Source organism: Humulus lupulus, chromosome 2 (genome assembly GCF_963169125.1).
Source record: "Humulus lupulus chromosome 2, drHumLupu1.1, whole genome shotgun sequence".
NCBI lineage: Eukaryota > Viridiplantae > Streptophyta > Magnoliopsida > Rosales > Cannabaceae > Humulus > Humulus lupulus.
This window is the reverse complement of record NC_084794.1, coordinates 66,402,108-66,408,501: the sequence shown is the minus strand read 5'-3', so window position 1 is coordinate 66,408,501 and position 6,394 is coordinate 66,402,108.

Here is a 6,394-nt window from a genome sequence, read left to right as displayed (position 1 = left end):
TCGGAGTTCGGACACTAGATTAAAAGGCTCAATCTTCGCTTCTACGCTAGCTTCCTCTCTCCACCACACTCTCTCTTTCTTTGGTCGTCCTCTCGTCATTCTGCCACCCACAACAAAACGGTACTGTTGACGCCGTTTTTCGTCAGCAGTGAAAGAAGAGCACGTAAACAATAACTGATAATGACCAATTTATATATGACAACACAAACACACGATTTTTACGTGGTTCAGCAGTTAAATCTGCCTAGTCCACGAGTCTTTGTTATTAAACTCAAGATTACCTCTGAAAATTCTTCAGCATGAATTCTTTCAGAGTTTTCTCTCAAGGTTCAAAATTTCGGTCCATTACAATGGTGCTTAACCTCTCTATTTATAGAGAAGGCTGCAGAATACTATCCCACATATTTTGGGTAGTTACTCTTTTTGTGAATAAAATTAATGGCTTTAAATGCCTATAATCAGATATAAAAGGAAACGTCCCCTGAAGACCAGGGGACGTATAACTGACCAAATAATATCCCACGATTCTAGGGGATTTACAGTAATAAATGAGGATTACATCTCGTATGGACAACACTTACAGATATTCAAGGTTTTTATCATATATCTCCAAGGCCTTGGCTTCCCAGGTTTCTCGTCATCTTTCGAACTAGAGACATCTCCCGAGGTCACATGGCTTTCGAGATTGCATGTGCGTCGAGCTCGGGGGCCCCTGATCCGAGGTCATCCCTGAGGATGGATGCGTCTCCGGAGCTACCTCTCGAGATCATGAATACTTCGAGGTCACTATATTCGAGGTCGTCTATGTCTTGCAGGCTCGATATTTAATCCTGGAGCATACTTTAAACCTTATGAGTCCAATTGCTGCGAATCCACCTTTCGAGGTCATATTTAACATAGCTCGAAATCTGGGTATAACAGGTACTGTTATTTATATATGTTTAGATTTGTTTCTAGTTATAAATTATAATGTAGACAATCAACTTCAATAGGGAATGAATTAGTTTATGTTGTTATATCATAAATTGAAAGTTGAAGTTGTTATAATAATTAGTTTATGTTGAAGTTGTTATATCAACTTCAATAGGGAATGAATTAGATTTGTTTCAGTTTTAATATCCTTGTTTTTAGGTGGGCATTTCTACACTCAAGCGAAAGATAGTGGTTCTCTATTGTGGATTCTAATATTTATTTTGTTATGAGTATGGGCTCTGCCCAAATTGTAATTTTTATATGGTTAGCTACTTATTTTCTGGATTTCCCAGCCAAACTTGATTTCTATATTCTGATATTGTATTTTGCTTTCTTGGATGAAAACAGACTAGGTTTTATTTATTTTTTAATTTTTGTGTTCAAGTCTTCTGGTGAGTTTACATACTAAATTTGCATCAAATCCACTAGTTCATTGTGAATACAAATTTTGCTAATTCTAATTCATACATAAATGTTATGTTAGTGTACAGATTGTCTACTAGCTTTATTATATTCTATAAATATTAATGCTATATATTATGTTCATTTTTATTTATGTTGATTGGTATTTACTGGTTATATGCTCCCAATGTTATGTGAATTCTGAACCACTTTCAATGTCTTGGTTTGAATATACAAGTTTTGGTCTGTGTATGTGTAACTATTAGACAAGAAAAAGGGGACGGGACTGCATTTTTAACATCATTGATGGGGGATTTTTCTAAAGATTTGGAGCTTCACTGAGATTTGATTTGTGAATTTATCTTGCAGATATTGGATCAAGGAGTTTGTATTTTCAAGGCATTGACTCAAGGTAATTTTACTCTGTTATTTTTTTTCCTATATATTTTCTATGCTTGATGATGATTAAAGTAATGTTTTTTTTTTTCTTCAGATTTTCTTTTGTAGTTTCTTTCTCATTAATTGTTTCTCTATGATATTAATTGTTATTAATCTCTATCTTCAATATTTATGCTAGATGGAAGATCAACCACAGGGTGTTAAAGAGAGTTTGGTGCAGTCACATAACACTAATATGACTACTGAAAACACAGAAGTGTCAACTCAAAATGAGGTAGATTCTAAAACTGCAAAAGGAAAACGTAGAAGAAAATTGACTTCAGATGTTTGGTCTTGTTTTAATATGCTTCCTTTGGATCAAGATAATCAATCACAAAGAGCTGAATGCAAGCATTGTGGTAAAATATATAATGCTGACCCCAAGTATGGGACTGGAAACTTAAGTCGTCACATGAAAAGTTGTGAAAGAAGAGACACTCGTGATATTGGGCAGCTAGTGGTTTTTCAAGACAAAGGAATTGTGGCCTTAGGCTCAAAAAGGTTTGAACCGAATCACTTTCGTGAATTGATGACCCGTGCAATAATTTTACATGATTTGCCTTTTTCATTTGTTGAATATGAAGGTGTGAGAGCTACATATGAATATTTGTATCCTAGAATCACTTTAGTAACTAGGAATACTGCAAAGGTCGATGTTGTTAAGAAGTATGCATTAGAAAAGGCAAGGATTAAATCAATGTTGAATAATAATTCTAGTAGAATTTGTTTGACATCTGATTTGTGGACTTCTATAGTGACTGATGGTTACATAACCATTACTGCTCATTTCATTGATAAAGATTGGGTGCTACAAAAAAGAATTTTAAATTTTTGTTTCATTCCTCCACCATATTCTGGTGTTGTAATATGTTCAACAATGTATGAGTTACTATGTGAATGAGGAATTGAAAAGAAGTTGTTTGCTGTTACTTTGGATAATGCTTCTTCCAATAATGTGACTGTTGATTTATTGTAAAAAGATTTGACAGCTAAAAATGCACTTCCTTGCAATGGTAAAAAAATTTCATATTCGTTGTTGTGCCCATATTCTCAATTTGGTAGTGCAAGAGGGGTTGAAAGATATTGATGGTGTGGTTCTAAAAATTCGTGAAAGTGCAAAATATGTTAGAGGTTCACAAGTTAGAAAGAAGAAGTTTCTAGAATGTGTCAATCTTGTAGGTCTTGACTCTAAGAGGGGTTTAAAGCAAGATGTGCCAACTAGATGGAATTCAACTTTTCTTATGCTTGATAGTGCTATATATTATCATCGTGCATTTTGCCATTTGGAATTAATTGACAGAAGCTACAAGTATTTTCCTTTACCACACGAATGGGAAAAAGCTAAGAAGATTAATGAATTCTTAGAACAATTTTACAATGTCACTTGTAGTTTCTCTGGAGCTGAGTATCCCACATCTAATTTGTATTTTCCATCAGAGTATTCTTGTTATTTTTCACTGAAAACAACAAAGGAGAGTGATGATTCATATCTATCAAGTATGGGCAGTTTAATGATTGAGAAATTTGAGAAGTATTGGAAAGATTTCAGTATAATATTGGCCATTGCAGTGGTTCTTGATCCTCATTACAAGTTGAATTTTGTGGATTATGCATATACCAAAGTCTATGGTGTAAATGGATCACCACAATTTCTTGAGGTAAAGGAGAATTTACACAAATTATTTTATGGGTACTCTACAGAGAACCTTTCTATGTCATTATCTTCTAAAATTGATGCTCCAAACACTTCCAGGAACTCAGTACTTAAAAAAAATAAGACTCTCGTGAAGGTAAATATAACTTGTTTAATCTTTTGAATTTTTATTCTATTATATTACTTTCATATTGGTTTGAGTTTGATTTTTAAATGATTGCAAGACTTTCATTCTTTTGAAAATCAAGAACAAGTAGCTACACAAAAATCTGAATTGGAATTTTATTTAGATGAACCAAGATTAAGTATCAATGTAGATTGTGATATTCTTGACTATTGGAAATGAAATCAGTTTCGATATCCTGAGCTTGCTGCTATGGCTCGTGATGTTTTGAGCATTCCTATATCTATTGTTGCCTCAGAAGCTGCATTTAGTGTGGGTGGTCGGGTACTTGATCAATATAGGAGTTCACTTAAGCCAGACATAGTTGAGTCATTGATTTGCACAAGAGATTGGCTATTTGGAGATATGGGTAATTTAATCGATTTTTTATCATCTATTTTATTATATATATATCATATGTTAATTTTTGTTTTATAAATGTATATAGAGAACAAAAGATCTATTCGTGTGGCTGTGGATACAATTATTGATGATGTGCTTAACTTGGATATCAATGACTATACATATTCAACATCTTCTCAAACTCAAAGTTCTCATGACAGTGTTCAACAAGACAGTGATGTAGTAATGGAAGGTATTTTGAATATTTTATTTGCTATTATATTTATAATTTTTTATGTGCACCATTCTCACTATGTAAATCTTGATTTTCCTTTAATACTCTCTGCAGGTTGAACTTCAAAGTTTGAAACTACCTAACAATGAAGATTGATGAGCCAACTTGTTATTAGTTTAACTTAGAGACTAGAACTTTGAATTCATCATTTATATTATGTATGAGATCAAGATTGGAATTTTGAATTTATCACTTTTTATTATGTTTGAGTAGATTAAACCTATGAATTTATGTATGGTGTTTGTAATTGTTGTATTATTGTGTGTTTGAGTGACAGATTTTATAATTTTCATTATTATGTTAATCGTGTCAATTTCGTGTCGTGTCATTACACATTTAATTGTGTATTAAACGTGTCAGTTTCTGATTTGTGTCAAACGACAAATTTATTAAACGTGTTATCATGTCGTGTCGTGTGACCTGTTAAGATAATTGTGTCGTGTACGAGTTCTGATTTTTGACACAAATAATAATCGTGTCGTGTTCGTGTTTACTCTAATCGTGTTGTGTCATAATCGTGACACGATTATGACACGATAACACGAATTGCCAACCCTACACCTACCGTCACCTTGAGCATTTGCCTTTGAATGTAGAAGAAGAGAATAGAGAAGAAAGGGAAGAAAAGGAGATGGGAGATAGGAAGATTGAGAGTTGGGTATTTAAAAATATATATATTTAGTTAATAAAAATCCTAAATTATTTTTTGATTTTTTGTTAATTAATTTTATTTAAGTTTTTATTATTTAAAATAAAATTTAATTAGTTTTTTCATTATTTAAAGATAAATCAATAATTTTTTTTAATAAAATATGAACTAGACTAATAATATACTGACACGTGTCATTCGATTCGAATGATTTCAATCAACACTAAGCAAAAATAATAGTGATGGAAGTGTGATTATATAATATGATATGTATTTAATCTCGACAGTATAATTAAAAATAATGTAATTGACCCACTTTAAAATATCTGTAATTAAGTTTAAATATACTCATATATACACAATTAATATGGACAAGAGCACTAGCTAGCTAATTTATTCCTTTATCTGGGTGCACCACATTAGATGCAGACCACCACTGGTCAGTGTCTGCCGCTTCACTTATATATATAATCAATATATTATATAGTTAGTACGTGTCAGTCTACTTCAATATTTACTCATATGTTGGTGGTCTAATTTTAAGTCTTCTTATAATTCATACGTACAATTTTAACTCAAAATGCTAGTAGTTACCCAAAAAAATAAAAAAATTTATATATCGCAAATTATTAGCATTTAATTTGAAAATCTTCTTATATCAACACTACTGTGTGGGTCACATCACATTATTAACTATATAATTAATATTTACACTAAATTTCATAAAATGTTCAACAATTTTCATAATTTTGTCAGTAATTATAACAAAAAAAAGTAACTATATATTGAAATTAAATACACTTGTATATATATAGCATATACACTATTTGCATATATAATTTATGACTCATTATTTGCAGAGACTCGCAGAAGTAGCTAAAACAATATATAAGTTTTTGGTAAGTACTTGCATAATCCAGCCATCACTAACCAGCTATTTATATACATATATATATACATGAATAAATGGCGTTGGTAATAATAAGTTTAAATAATATATATGTTACTTTAATTGACTTGGAAGAATTTTGTTGTTTCACATGAAACCCTTAATTAATATATAAAATCATAACCTACCTTAACTGATCATATATTTAAGTTTTCGTGTTCAGATGTACATGATTGATTTTTCAACAACCTAAGATATCAAATTAAATACTTCATGATTTTTCTTTTCAAAAATAAATTTTGTACCCAATATTTTCATTGATCAGTAAATGGATGCATGTACATATATTCATCTTTGATCTGATCAAACTAATTTACCAGTTTGATCTCATCTCTTGATCAGTACAAACAACAAAATATTCTTGCTAATTATATATTATTTGGGTTTTCAATTCAAATTAACTTAAATATTTTTATAATTATTATTGATTTTTTTAATAATTTATTTATATAATACTTATTTATTTGTTAATCTTAAATCAAATTTCGAATAAAAATATTAAAGAAATTTTCGAGTTTATTTACTTTTTA